Genomic DNA, 16,279 nt, shown 5'->3' on the forward strand with positions numbered 1-16,279 from the left:
TGCAGAGGATGGGTTTGGAGACAAAACGTGTTACATCTCAGCTCCATCACTTCATAGCTGCCTTACCTGAGCAAGCACTATAACCGCGTTGCCTCGTTTGCCTTTATCTATAAGGTATAAGCAATAATCCCCTCTCCCAGGACTGTGTGTGACACATGGTCACTGCTTAATGGAAGACAGCCACAGCGGTCATCAGAATGTAGAATGCCTTGGGTTGAATTCATCAAATGTGTCTTTTCCCTCCTCCCTTTCACTCCTTACTTTGGACTATCAATTTCCTGAAAAGGATAGCATGGCGGAAATGATCAAGAAGAAGTCTTCGTTCTCTCTGTTTCTCAACTCTCCCCTTTTCTTCTGTGTCTTGTTGTTAATTCATGTTGGCCTGACCATCCAATGAACTAAGTGGCTTAAAATAAACATCTTTTGAGGCTAGAAATTCAAGGTTAAGGTGCCAAAGGTTCAGAGTCTGCTGACTAGCTGCTTCCTGCTTCCTAGTAGACTAGCTTCTTATTGCCATATCATGAGTGGATAGAAGGTGGAATGTCTCTTGGGCTCCTCTTACAAGGGCACAAATGCCACAATGAGGGTTCTGCTCTCATGACTACCATCCAGAGGCCCCACCTCCCAGTACCATCACACTCTGGAGTGAGGCTTGGAGAAGACACAGACATTCAGACCATTGCACCATCATAGGTGGCAGGTGTCATCCTGAAGTCCTTCAGACATGAACAGTGGGACATAATAAATCATTTTTCCATAATGGTATTCCAGAGATGGGCCCTAAGGTAAGAATTCGAGGAGGTATACTTGACTGAGTATAGAAGCCAAAGAAGTAGTAAGAGGAGAGAAAGGACATGTCTGGGGCAGGAGAAGATGGTGAGCTAATGAGCAGGTGACTGTTGGCTACATGTCATACCAAACATGCCTTGGAGTTGTCACACCCAAACAGGAAGGGAGCTGATGTACTGACCAGTCAGCACCCATGTATCATTTTGCCCAGGGCTGCCCCTGAATCATGCTTCTGGCCTACTGTCACATAGGTAGTTTCTGTGAGTGAAGCCTGTGAGCCAAGCCTTGGGCTTTGCAGGAATAGGTCCCTGGCCTGCTAGGGAACTACTAGTCTAGGCAATGTTCAGTCATCAGTGTCGGTTCTAGACATGGTAAAATGGAAGATCCAGAAATGTCAGAGCCCTGGGAGAAAGCTGGCAGTGCCCTTGTTCCAGATCTCATGTATCAGAGAATATAGTCATAAAGAGCCGGGACAGGATGTGAACTCTCTGATCCTCAAGGCCCTATGCAAGCTCTTCTTAACCTTGACACCTTTGCATTCTCTTTCTTCTCACCAGCTGGTCCCTCCTAAAAATAGAGTTCCTAGAGTGGGCCACAGCCCTTAGCCTGATCCTGCAGAGGAACGAGGTCTATGAAGAAACTAGAGAGTGACACATTAGTTTCGATGTCCAGGGTTAGAGAAGAATCACACACAGCACACACTTCCCAAATTTTGTGGTCCTTATTCTTTGAACCATGAACAACTACATCAAGAGTGGATATCAGAAAAAAAAAACTAATAAAAAAAAAAAAACTCTTGGAAAATCTTAGCAGCTATTGTGTAAAGCTGAAAACTCGTATGAAGCTGCTTTCTGTGATGCAAGTTACACCTGCTTCCCTGTCTGGCTGTTCCAGTCCCAGACTGCCAATGCCTATTCTAATGAAGCAGGAAAGTCATGCCCGTTGGTGTTTGAGTTAGACTCCCCACAATGATTGTGGGAATCTACATTCTTTATCATGTTGTTTTTTGGATCATATAACCTGCAGCTGAACTCCTCCCCAGACTTTGCTTGTTTTTTGGTAACTGTGGGCTACTAGGTCAGCAAAGGTGCATTGGTAAGGGTTTTACCAACCAGCTCTCCAGGGGAAAACAGATATGACTTGCAGCATTTGCCTATTCCTGTGGTGTAAATATTCCCACCATGACTATTTCAAGCTAGTTTGCATAATATCTGAAGATGAAATAAATCATGCTAATTGATAGCCTCTTGTCATGTACAATGGGAGAAGGGGACTTTCTACACACACAAAATATCATTATGAACAAAAGCCTCCTCTATGGCTCAGCAGGTAAGAGCACTTGCTGCACAAGCCATGAGAACCTGAATGCAATCCCCCACACCCACATAAAAAGCCAAGCATGGCCATGCATGCCCATAATCCCAGCAATGAGGAGGATAGAGATGGGAGGCTCTCTGGGACTTGCTAGTCATCCAGTCACACCAATAACAGTAAGTTCCAGATTCAGTGAGAAACTCTGTCTCAAGGCACCAAGGAAGAAGAGTGATAGAAAAAGACACCTGATGCCCTCCTCTGGCCTCCACAGAGATGCACATGGAGTGTGCCACACCAACACATACACATATTCATCCTGCATACTATTTACATATACCACAAAGCCTCCTGTATCAGACCTTACATATTTCATGTGTCCATTTAAAATATTTATTTATTTTGAGAGAGAGAGAGGATGGGTGTACCAGGGCCTCCAGCCACTCCAAACGGACTCCAGACACATGGGCCACCTTGTGCATCTGGCTTATATGTATCTTGGGGAATCGAACCTAAGTCCTTTGACTTTGTAGACAAGTACCTTGACTGCTAAGGCATCCTTCCAGCTCATGTGTCCAATTTTAATACAGTAAGTTTAATCCAGTAAGTGCAATGCTATATTAGGATTAAGAAAGTCTTTCTGCAAAGAGTTTTTTTTTTTTTAACTCAGTTTTTTGTTGTTGTGGTTGACTTTTTACTCTAAAACAATACAATAAAAGACACTATCATAAAATAAGGAAATTCTATTTCCCATTTTTTTCTTTATGACATGTTTTTCTGACATGGAGACACACTTAAGATCCTGTTAACATTGTTGGAAGCCTAGGTCCTGCCTTTACTCAGCAGCTGGGCAAGACCTTTTGCAAAGAGTCTACCCTCTGCACGTGGATTTAATTGAGCATGTGCAGTATTACACAACCTGGGACCAGAGCAGCCCAATGGGGAAGCACCTCTCATTGCCCATCACACAGTGGTGGGAGATGGAATACCACAGCAGGTTTCAATGGTCAGGTGTGTGCTTAGCATGCCAAAGGCCCTGACTTCCATCAAGCACAAAGACAAAATAAAACAACCCAAAAGGGCTATAGAGATGACTTAGTGGTTAAGGCACTTGACTGCCAAGCCTAAGTACCCAAGTTCAGTCCCGCAGTACCCACCTAAGCCAGAAGCACTGGATGTTATATGGGTCTGGAGTTTGTTTGTGTTCTTGGAGAGATGGATTGAACAGTCCCAGTGTGCATGCTCACTTTTACCCCCATCAAGCTACTGTGTCAATGTACATCACTAGGTTTGACATTTGTCATGATCACCGGAAGCAGTTCACATCATGGATTCTGAGAAACAGTATTCAAGAGCTTTTGGGTTTTGTTTCGTGGACACAGATGGAAAGTCGCACTACAGGACACTGTACTTAGATATTTCATGAGGTTTGGTTACCTTATGAGCAGGGTCTTATAGCTGGATTGTGGCATTGGCACATTTGCAGTCCTGCATGCAGAAGGGAAACCGAAGCCAGATAACTCATGGGTTCAAACATTCCGACTGTGATGGTTCATCTCTGTCAATTTGACAGGACTTAGAAATACCATGGAAATGAACCTCTGAGAATGTCTGTGAGTTAGGTTAACTGGGTTAGGCTAATCTATCCTAAACATGGGCAGCATCATTCCATGGACCTAGACGCCAGGTCTTCATCAAAAGGAGAACGTGAGCTGAGCAGCAGCATTTGTTGCTCTGCCTCCTGACACAGTGAGAGCCAGCTGCCCATCATGCCTCACTGCCACAGTGGACTGTGTCCCCACCAAATGAGAGCCAAGCAAAGCCTTCCTTCCTCAGGTTGCTTCTGTAGGGTATCTGTCACAGTGAGGAGAGCATAACTAACCCAGAGCTGTCCTGAGAGCCAATGGCTCCGAACAATCACCTAACTCAAGCTGTCCTCCCTACTGAAAAGTTACAGAAAAGGGAACGTGCCATATTTCATTGTGCAGATGGCCTGAACTCTGAAGTCTTCTGGGACCATCAATCCTGTGGCCAGGGTGGCTACCAACTGCCTTCCTTCTATTCCTAAAAATGACCATGAACCCATGTCTTCAGGGGCATGAGGCAGTGAGTCTCAGATCGCAGGCATGGAAAACCATATTTTATTTCACATGGTATGAGAGAAGCTTCCTTGGAAAATCTTATCTTCAACTCTCTAGTTTTTGAAGTGGAGGGCTGGCCAGGTGGTAGTGACCTGTCCAATGCTAGGAGGGTGTTTTCCAGCTGAGGAACGCTATCATGAACTTTGCCATCCCTGCAAAGCCCAGATGGAAGGCCAGGCCCCGGGCCCCACCGCCCCACACACATGCTGCGCACCTGGCCCACGTTCTACCTGTTTACAAATTATCCCCGTTTTCTGCTTGGTTCAGCAGCAACTGTTTACCCTCCCCCGTGATGTAATTAGGGCTTCAGAGTTCACGGGCGCCTATTATGAGCTCTCTTGTGTTTTGTCTTGGTGCTTCATTTCTGTAACAGTAATCATATATATATATTAAAATTTGGTATCAATTGTTTGGCTAAATTATGCACAGTGGGCCATCCTAACCTGCCATTAACATAACGTATGCTAAACAACATGTTGTGTTTTTTTTTTTCCTTTCTCTCTTCCTTTTTTTCCTGATAATTATACTCCAAAGCATCAATTGCTTATTCGAGTAAATTAAACTTGGAGTTTTTCTCATTTATTCAAACTTTCAAGCTGTCTTGCTGGCAGCAGATGCAGACCAAGTGCTCCTTCGGCTGCCCATGGAGGTGGCGGCGCTGTTTTCTTGCTGAGGAATGCAAGTGCTACGCGATAGTCACAGCACTGGAATGGTCCTTGTGCTGTGCCCCGACCTGAATTGTGGTTTGGCATACTGCCTCTACTATCCCACCCCAAGGGGCACCAGGGTCTTGGTGTGAAGAGAAGAGCTACACACAAGTGTCTGCGGGACTCTGTCCCTCCACTGTCTGGACAGATATGCTCTGTGCCCCTCTTAGATGACAGGCATTGTACTAGACACAGAAGATACAAAGTGACACGGTTTCTGTCCTCTGACAGGTTATAATCTTATCTGAGGATGAGAAGACTTTTTTTCTGCAAAGGACTACAGAATAAATATTTCAGGCTGTATGGACTCTACAGTCTCTGCCCCATTGTTCAACTCAGTCACTGTAACTCAGAAGCTTCCATTAGCATATAAATGAGTGAGCATATCTGTGTGCTCATAAAACTTTATTCGGGCTAGTTTTTTTTTTTTTTGTTTTGTTTTTTTCTTTTGCAAGTGCTCAAGGTTGAAGCAGAGACTATATCAAAATAACTTAGATTTTTAAAGTGAAAAAGTAAGTTTGGACTGTGTGTTCTATGACTTTTCCTGGAGAAACATGAGGAAACTTTCAGTTGGGATACAGCCCTAATGACAGGCCAAAGAAATTATTCCAAGTGCATCATCAGTCACTTCGAGTCTGCATGGGGGCCTCACCGGGTCAGGTTGAGCTGGGCTGGCCTTGGCTGGGCATTCTCTTTTATCTGTGTTCAGCTGCTTGCACCTTTTTGTACCAATCTGGGATTCTCCCCCCTCCCCAATCTCTCATCCTCATGGGCTCAGCAGGCCTAGACCAGGGGTGAATTTTTCTAGCATTAAGCAGGAAGTACAGACATGAACCCTTGACTCCTGGGGTCTAGATTCAGAACTGGCATGCTACTCCTGCAGCACACTTTATTGTCAAAAGAAAGTCACACCCTGCGGCTGAGCTCAGTATTAAAGGGGGAGGACATTGCACAGTTCCACACAGAAGGACAGAGATCTCTGGATAGAGAAAGAAAGAGCCCTTAGTAGGATGTTTTGTTTGCATTTGAAATTGCTAAGACACAGTGGGAATATTTTTAGAACAGGAGTGATGTGACTTACATTGCAATTATTTTAGAGACATTAATCTGGAAAAATGCATGAGTCAGCAAAGGTTGGGCAATGGCAAGATTCGGAAATGAGGAGAAGGTGGGTTGAACCTCTTGACGTGCCAAGGCGAGGCTGGGCTTGTTCTCTGGCTCTGCCTTTAGGAAACACAAGTTGCATTGCTACACTTCTTGGGCTAGTCTTCTCCAGGTAAGCTGACAGTTATCATCTGCATTCATCAAGATAAACTTCGTAAAACGTGAAGCAGTGAAGGAGAGATGAGGAATTACAGCCTAGATTAGCAGCCATGAGTGTTCCTCCTGATCCAATCACACATCACAGCCTTTCATCCACTTAATGCTAATAGCAGGATTATTCCCAAGGAAGCTCTTGACATTGTGTTTGTTATCATCACAATAAAATAAATAGAAGTGAATCCCAGTCCTGCTCATTGAGTTGTATATATGATCAGTTAATATGAATGTGGCTTAAAGCTTGATCCTGTTGGGAGAAAGAATTACTTTAGTACAATAAATACTGGTATACTGTGGGAATTTTTTCCCCTTGGAAAATGAATTCACAAATTATTTCTGTATTATACCAGAGAAGTTGTTTTAAAAAGAACGAAATGTAAAATATCTTAAGTATAATGAAATTTATTTATCACTAACATAAAATCCAAAAGAGGTATTGTGGTAAGTGATATGCTCACATTCAATTCGTGGTCCAAGGACCCAGGCTTCCTCCTTCTGTGGCTTCATTATGATCACCAAAGATGCTCTGCAGGTGTTAGCTACAATCTACTTCACTGAAATTTGTGGGCTAACTTGGCCTTGAATGATGTGACACACCTTACTTCCACTCATGTTTCATTAATTACTGCTAGTTGGCAACCATGCTTATCTGCAATGCAGGCTGGGAATTGTAGTTTGCTCATTAGTGGTGGGGTAAATAAGCAACTATTCACAGATTCTATAAGAAACGCCTCTAGTACCATCTTCTCATTTGGACAATGGTGTGATCTGCACCATGTTTCACTTCTAAATAGACAGATGATCATAACAAGATTGATATTTATGAGCTATATGCTAAGCACATATCAATTAAGCAACCAGGAAACTATAAAAAATACTACATTATTCTCATTCCGTAATTGAGGAATAGAAGTTTCAAGGTTAATTTCCTTTTTACTGTCTGTAAAATGTAGAAGTCAACTAGCACAAGAAGTCAAACACATCTTGGCATCTAAACTCAGAATTCATTTCAACACATTCTATTGCCTGACAAGACCTTATAGGTTAGACCTGAGATGCTGAGTCTACCAAGATAAACTAAGTCTGTGAGGTAACTAGTGGCATCCCAAATCTTGGGACTCAAAAGCCACTGAGTTACCTTTCTTGCAGATACTCATTATCTACCATGGGTCATTTTCATGTTATTTGGTACTGAAAAAATAGCTTTCTAGACTGCTAATAAATTCCATGCCAGAGGAAAAAGACCAACATAAAACATAGACTGACCCTTGAAACATCTGCTCTAAGCAACCATCATTTCTACCCAGTGTGTCAGAGAAGAGGCTAGCCACTACAGGTTAGGAAGAAATGAATTCCTATCATGTGCCCACAGAGAGAGAGAGATGAAAGGTTGGAACCTATTCTAACCTTTGGTTTATTTAAAGATTTAAATAACTAACAACCTAGGAATACAACATAGTGCTAGGAACTTAGAAGCATGTGAGCATAATAGCCATGCAATTTCATGAGAGCTGCAAGACAAGAAGAGAATTTACTGATGTATCTGGACTTGACCCAGAAGCTATACAAGGCAGCCTTGTGAACTGGGGAGACACTGGAAGTGTGTTTGTGCACCGGAGGTGTCAGGGAAGGGGAGGCACCACAAGTGTGTTTGTACACTTGAGGGGTGAGGGAAAAGAAAACACTGGAAGTGTGTGGACTTGAGGAGTGAGAGAAGGGGAGAAGCCAATGAGGACATAGATGCAGAGCAGAGCTACTAGATGGTGTCAATTATGTGCCATGAAAACAAGGATAAAACCTTTTCGTAATTTTTTGTGTGTTTTGTAATATAAGGAGACAAACAGAAACTCAAAGTTTTTAAGTAGTAACTGGATTATTTTATCTACTGTAGCTGCAACAGCTCAATGGGGAGGCCAGGATGTTTTATTATTGCAAATATACATAATTACACAGCCTTTGATTTTGTCCCCTACGTAAATTTATGTAGAGATTTAATTTCCACCAATTAGAACCCGAAATGAAGCCTTTCTAATGTGATTTCTACAACACAGCAACGTGGTCCTACTTCTCTGTATAAGTGCAAGGGTATAATACCAGAGTAAAATTTAAGGGCCTAAAGTTGTGTTATACTGTGAATGAATATCCAATTCAATTTGTAGGAAACTTTAGATTAATTAGGTTTATAATTTGCACAGTAAGGTAATGTAAATGTGTTGCTACTGCTTGACTTTTTGCTTAATCCTCTGAGTGGATATTTAATCTTTTTAATATTAGAATTAAAGCAACTTGGAAGATATGAATATTAACCTAATTATATTCCAATCACTTTAATTTCTTTAATGTTTTAAATAACAAAACAACCTTACAAATTGGTTTAGGATGGGGAACCCTTTTAGAAGATTTTACATCTCATCAGTAAGTGCAATTTAGAGGAGGCAGGCTTGGGAAGAGCTACCTTAAGTTTATAGTTATGCAAATGCAAACCATTAATCCTGCAGCTCAGTGATAGGACTTGCAAGGTGTGCTACAGAAATTTGCTGCTTCTCTTTAGGCAGGAAGAGTTTGCCAGCAGGAAAATCCAAGTAAGTAAACAGCTTTATGGTACCCCAGCCATACCCAGTCTGAGCTTTTGAGGAAAAATCAATGCTAAGTTAAAACTTGGAGGATTTGACTCCTTTTGCTGCTGTTATTATCTCAGAGGGGGGAAAATCAGAGCAGGACATGAATAGTGCTTGCAACTTTTATTGCCTCATTATAATTGATACCTGCTCTCTGAGCCAATAAAAGAAGCTGTAATCGGCACTAGCAGTATAAAATCTTTAATGTTTTAGGCTGTCAGAGTTGGCTATGGCTAGGCTGACATAATTATCAGCCACCCGTACCAATATATAGCTCTTTACCCCCAAAAGCATGCTGCGACCGGGAATCTTTCAGAGATGATAAAAGGATTCACCCAAGTGTCTGTATGATCGCTCCTTAAATCACTATTGTTTCAGTTAGGCCTGCAAAACATATCCCCTGGCAATTACAGTTCCCTAGCTTTCTTTTGGCATTTCAGGAATCTAAAGCTTGGGGACAAATTTTTCCCTGCTTCCTAAACAAAGAAGTGAATTGTAGCAGATGATAACTTCCAATTCAGAGTGACAATGTGGAGAAGCCTTTCCAAATGGTGTTTGCTGGGATTTCAGATTTGATATTCAGAACACATCACTTTCTGGAACTAATTACAGATTTTTTAAAGGGTGATGGAAAATTAGCCACATAAACTATGTTATAAAACCTATTAGTAACTTGGAAAATGAGAAACAATTCCCACAAATATCACCTGAGAATGTCCATAGTTTGCATGCTTATGTGTGTGTACCATGTTTCCTCTTACACAGCAGCATAATGAATCACCTTGATGATGAGTTTGTCTATGCTGACACCAAAAATGGCATATTTGCTCAACATTAGAGAGTGACCCTGAAGAGGAAAAATCAGATCAGTATGAGACACAACAGAAGAAAACAAACTCTCTTCTCAGATGTGCACATATTAATTGAATAAAGCAAGCCGGGCGTGGGTGGCACACGCCTTTAATCCCAGAACTCAGGAGGCAGAGGTAGGTGAGTTTGGGGCCACCCTGAGGCTACATAGTGTATTTCAGATCAGCCTGGGCTAGAATGAGAACCTACCTCAAAAAACAACAAACAAAAGCAATAAGAAAGATACCTGGGGCTGAAGAGATGGCACAGTGGTTAAGACACTTGCACACAAAGCCTAAGGACCCAGGTTTGATTCTCCAGTACCCACTTAAGCCAGATGCACAAGGTGGCGCATGTGTCTGGAGTTCAGAGGCCAGAAGCCTTGGTGTGCTCATTCTCTCTCTCTGTGTCTGCCTTTTTCTCTCTGTCTCTCAAATAAATAAACAAGCAAATAAAATATATTTCTTTTTTAAAAATAAAAGACATGTGGACATTGGCTAATTTCTGATATTTTTGTTTAGGCTGAATTTTCATGAACTCTGTATGTTAGCTAATACTGTTATGCAGTGAATATGAATGCAATCTGTTTCTTACTCCCCACATTGAGAGATGAAGTAGAATTCATCTCCTTGTGGATCTAGAATTTTCTTGGGGCCTTGCTTCACCAAAAGAATGTGGCAGAAATGATGGTCTGGGACTTCTAAGGCTTCACCATAAGCAGGTTTACCTCAAATGCCAAGCTATCTTGCCATACCTATTTAGAGAACAGAGCCACCATGTAAAACTCCTGACTAGCGCACATGTGCCATACTGGAGGAAGCCCAACCAGCCATGTAGAATACAAGTTGCCTAGCTAGCCCCATCCCAGTTCTTGACCCAAGTATTTAGGAGCAGAAATGAATTACATTAGGTCCTGCATCTCCAGTTTCTGTCCAAGCCAAACATTCATACCAAACATTAAATTACTACTCTTCAAAGACACTGTATTTGGGGCTGAAGTGATAGCTCACTGGATGAAGTTCTTGTTGGACAAGTATGAGGATCTGAGCTTGAACGAAGAACCCCTGTAAAATAAGGTGGGTGTGGCGGCACACACGTGTAATCCCAGTGCTGGACAGGTGGAGACAGACAGGTAAATCCATGTGGCTCCCTGGTCAGACAGTCTAGCCTTATAGGGTGAGTGGCAGACCAATGAGACACCACACCTCCATGGAAGGCCTGGTCTCTGGCCTCCACATGCATGTGCACACACATGTACATATGTCTTCCCCTACACCCATATGAAGGAACTATGTTTTGGATTGTTTCTTCAAGAGGGATAAATAGGGCCTGGGAAGATGACTCAGTGGGGAAAGTGTTTCTGAGTTCAGATCCTCAGACCCCTGTAAAATGCCAGGTGTTGTGGCACACACCTGTCATCTCAGTGCTGAGGAGCCTGAGATAGGGAAGCCCTCACTGGTTGGCTAGTCTAGCTGAATCAGTAAATCAGTGAGCTCTAGGTTTACTGAGAGACTGTTTCTCAAAGAATAAGATGGAGAGCAACTGAAGAAGATCCCTGACTTCAACCTCTGACTTCCACATGCTCACAGACACACCAGCACACACACATATAAATGCACATGCACCCACAGCACACACTTATACACAAACATAAAAGAAGAGGAAGTAACCAGAAGTGCACATGCAGGTAAGTAATTACAGCCAGCGAATGAAGTTTCCCTGTGGCCTATGGAATTAGTCTCTTAATTATTGTGGAGTATAGACAGAAGCCCAAAGATTTCTTTTTTCCTAAATTCAAAGTGAGTCAAACTGGCCACACATGATATGCTGAGGACTACACAGAGCACCTCACCTTCCCTTTACTGCTTTCACGTTGGAAGCAGGTATCACACGAAGCAGGCCTCCCAATTGTGAATTCCTCATAAATATTTGAGCTCCATTTGAGTAATCCTTCCATTCTCTGATCTGTTGAGTAATCTTCTGTTTAGTAAGTGTTTTCCATGAAAAAGAAGGCTTTAATTGGTAGAAGCACTAAGTTTAATAGCATAGCTAAACACAGTAAGCTTGTAAAAAAGAAAAACTCACCACCCCTATTAAATTATCTTTCTATAAAGCTATCCATCAGCACCTACCCATATTTCCACCAATATTATCCATTGTTTATCTCCTTTTTTTTTGTTTGTTTGTTTTGAGTTAGGATGTCATTGTAGCCCAGGCTGACCTGGAATTCACTATGTATTCTCAGGGTGGCCTTGAATTCACAGCGATCCTCCTACCTCTGCCTCCTGAGTGCTGGGATAAAGGCATGCACCACCACGCACAACCTCTATTTATTTATTTTTTTAAGACAGAGTCTCACTCTATAGTTTAGACTGCTGAAACTCCTGCCGTAGCCTTCAAGGGCTGGGATTATCAGCATGTGCCAATTAAGCTGGACTTCCTCTATTCTTGCAGAGTTGATGAACCAGACTCTCCTTAGACCCACAGAATCCACATCTCTTTCTGCTGGGGGTTACCTCAGAACTCTCTAACTTGGGAGTAACTAGGGAAAGGAAATCCCCAGAATATTGGAATGCTGGCGCGGTCATTGAAGAATGAGTGTAGGCTTCCTTGGCTTACCTGAGTGTAGGGCTCTCAACCTTGACAATTCCAAACTTTGAGGCTAGAAAGTTCTTTGTAGTAAAGATTGTCTTGTACTTAGTGAGAAATTTAGCAGCATCCCTGGCCTTTACTCTGTTGATGCCAGTTGTACCCCTTCACCCAGATGAGCTAGTAAACAATGTCTCTAAACATGATGAGGACCCTCTCCCTTGAGAATCATTCTTACCTCATTCTATTGACTCATCCAGTCTTCATTGCTGTGTAGGTATTATCTTGAACATGTGATAAATTTGAATTTGATTTTCTTTATGCCTATTTATTTTTATTAAATTTTTGCAACCATATGTGTGTATGTATTTATATGTGTGTGGGTGCACTTGTGTTTCCATGTTTGTGTAGACATGTGAAGGCCAGAGAACAACTTTGGATGTCATCTTTTGGTACACTTTCCACCACTTTTTTTTTTTTTTTCTTCTGCCCACTGCTGTTTGAGACAGGGTTTCTCTTGGTATGGAGTTCACTGATTAGGCTAGACTGCCTGGCCGGTGAGCTCCAGAGATGTGCCTGCCTCTACCTGCCCAGTGCTGTATATACAGACCTGTGCCGTCAGTTTCTGTTATGTGGGTCCGGGGGATCAAACCCAGGTCCTCTTGTGAGACAAGCATTTTATTGATTGAGCTATTTCCCAGTCATGATCTGAATTTTTTTTTTTTTAAGGAGAACACTATATCTGCTTTTTCCAAATTGTCATGCAAATAATTCATAGCTTTTATGTGGGTCAAGCACTTCAGCCCTACAGAACATTATACAAAGATAAAGAATGGAGTAATTTTGTGATTCTAGGAGCTGGACATTGCTTTTCAATCACTTTTGAAAATGGGATTATCAATATTATCATTCACCTTTAAAAATATGAAGGAGTTCTAAAAAGTGCCAGAAGTGATTCTGCAACCCTGGCACAGAACGAAGAGCTTAAGTCACTAACCTGTTTTGGCCGCGTGGGGCGCGCTAGAGCCGGCTCTGCCGCTCTGAGAGCACTTTGGGGCAGTGTGGGGCGCAGTTACAGATCTGCTTTAATGGCGGAGGCAGAATTGCCTGGGCTTCAGAGGACGTTGCCAGTCTTCGAATGGTAAACTCACGTGTATGCCAGCCGACCTGCCCCAGCATGGGGGCACGAATTGGAGTGGAAATCAATGGGCTAACATTCCAATGAAATTGCCCCAAATTATCAAAGAGAAAAGAAGACCACTGTAATTCACTGGCCATAGCATTTTTACCAACTGTTTTTGCTAAGCATTAGTTTAGCGTGATCGGCTCCATTCTTGGGCCCACCTCATCAGAACTTTTCTGTAAACACCATTATTATTGCCGCTGTGAGTCCTGTGGCTGAGCTGAACCTGAATTCTGGGATTTGATCCACATTAACTCCATCATTGCCATCAAGTATTTGAGGACTCTTCGGGTGGCCCTAGTAAAAGTTCTTTCATCCTTCAAAGACAATTTGAATTTCCACCCAATGTGTCTGCTAAATGGGAAACAGAAGAACCAGCCTGCTGAGTGTTCCAGACTAGCCTGTATTTTACTATCCCAGGGATCCCAGAGAAGGCAAAGTAGGAGAAGTTGGTGGCCAAAAAGGCCAATTACCCCAGGCTGACCTGGAATCCCCATCCTGGCCATGTTACCCAGATGCATTGATCCTCCACTTGCTTGCCTGCTGTGACCTCCAAACGCTTTCCTTGCCCTTTCCATGGTATGGATACTCCCCTGTGTTATTTACTGAAAGTAGAGGGTCATCACCCATGCAAATGGCCAGGTCATGTCTGCATCGTTTTAGACTCTAATCCATTCTGATCATATGGTTCACATCATGGTAGCAAATCTCACTTGGCACAAATGTGGTTTCTTGAAACATCTCTTCCCCTTCCGTCCTTGAGCTTCGCCAGAGAAGGACATATTTTTTGGTGAAGGAATAAGTAAAAGAATGTCTTTGCAGTGGGGAGAGGGCTAGAGACTCAGAAATTAAGGGTACTTGCTTGCAAAGCCTGATGACCTGGGTTTGATTCCCCAGTACCCTCAAAAAGCCAGGTGTAAAAATGGTGCATGCATCTGGAGTTTGTTTGTAGTGGCTGGAGTCCCTGGCATGCTCATACTTTCTCTCTCTCTCTGCCTGTCCCTTTCTCTCACATAAGTAAATAAAAATATTTTTTGAAAAGAAAGTTGTTGTTTTTTTTTATTTTTTAAAGTTGCTCTTTCTTCAATTGGTGAAGCTTTAGAATAAATACCTCAGCATAGAGAATCAGAAAGACATAGGTGCTGTCCTCTTACATATGTATTTCCAGCATATAAAATGGGAGGGAAGACCTTGGGAGATGACTCAGTAGATAAAGGGTTTGCCACACCAGCAGAAAGACCTGAGCACACATAAAAACTGGGCATGACAGAGTGTGCCTACAATGCCAGCACTAGGGAAATGAGGGAGGGAGATACTGTGGTTCGCTGTCTAGCTTTGTTCACCAAACTGGTGAACTCCAAGTTCAGTGAGAGACTTTTGCTTGAAAAATAATTTGGGGAGTGACATAAAAAACACCAGTGTGAACCTCTGGCTTCCACATACACATGCACACATGAGCAAGCACAACACCCCCCCCCCCCCGCGCACACACACATTTCACCCCTATGCTACACGTATAAATGTGCATACACATACAAAAGAATTCTAAAAACTAAACCAGAAAGAGACATTTAGTTTCTACTACTATGAAGATAAAGTAAGTTAACCTACCTGTGGTGTTTGACATGAGTTCAATGATTGATGAATGGAGACTCTTGTGAGTTGTGTGATGATTGTGATGTTTATTGCTCAATAAAGGGTAGGAGAGGAGGTACTAACAAATCCTGATGTCCAGAATTAAAAAGAAATTCACATATTTTGTGGGTAGTTGAAAATAACTTGACCTTTATGAAGTTGGTGTGGTGCCTAGAAAGCAAAATGGTTTCCTTGGGGAATAAGATTTATATAATCAGTTGGTTAAATCTTCTTTCGGGTTTACTCATCAGGATCTTTGAGCACACTGGCAATGTATGGTACATTCCTAGGCCAAAACTCACTTCACTTATAAAACAAATTTTACCAGGGTTCTTGTGGGGTATGTTATTGTCATTGTTTTGTTTTGGACCATGCTGGCATTGAACCCAGGGCTTTACACATACCAGGCAAGCAATCTTGTATGATATTATTCACTCGCTCTGTCAAACCTATTACAAAATTTCCAGGAAAGAGTTTATACTGCACACATATTCTTTGGATTCATGGAAATTCAGAAACACTGAGCCATCTCAAAGCTGACTTAAAAGTCAAACAATGACTTGCAAACATATTCATATTTAAGATTTTTTAAAAAAAATTTATTTGTTTGAGAGAGAGAGAGAGAGAGAGGGAGAGAGGGAGAGAGAATGGGCACAGCAGGGCCTCCAGCCACTGCAAACAACTCCAGATGCATATGCTTACTTGTGCATCTGGCTTTCGTGGGTCCTGGGGAATTGAACCTAGGTCCTTTGGCTTTGCAGGCAAGTCCCTTAGCCACTAAGCCATTTCCCCAACCCTTTTTCTTTTCTTTTTTTTTTTTTAAATTTATTTATTTATTTTATTTTGAGAGCGACAGACACAGAGAGAAAGACAGACAGAGGGAGAGAGAGAGAATGGGCGCGCCAGGGCTTCCAGCCTCTGCAAACGAACTCCAGACGCGTGCGCCCCCTTGTGCATCTGGCTAACGTGGGACCTGGGGAACCGAGCCTCAAACCGGGGTCCTTAGGCTTCAGAGGCAAGCGCTTAACCGCTAAGCCATCTCTCCAGCCCCCTTTTCTTAATTTTTAAAAATTTTTATTTACGAGAGTGACAGAGAGAGAGAGAGAAACAGATAGAATGATATTCAGTTTTTTGTCA

The 16,279-nt window shown here is 42.4% G+C and overlaps 1 protein-coding gene across 1 annotated transcript in view; it reads left to right on the forward strand.

Annotated features, from left to right (window-relative positions):
• The window catches only part of Wwox (WW domain containing oxidoreductase), a 1,097,314-nt gene that overhangs the window by 926,181 nt on the left and 154,854 nt on the right, over nucleotides 1-16,279 (forward strand). The window lies entirely within an intron of this gene.

The sequence above is a fragment of the Jaculus jaculus genome, chromosome 1 (assembly GCF_020740685.1).
Source record: "Jaculus jaculus isolate mJacJac1 chromosome 1, mJacJac1.mat.Y.cur, whole genome shotgun sequence".
Taxonomy (NCBI): Eukaryota; Metazoa; Chordata; class Mammalia; order Rodentia; family Dipodidae; genus Jaculus; species Jaculus jaculus.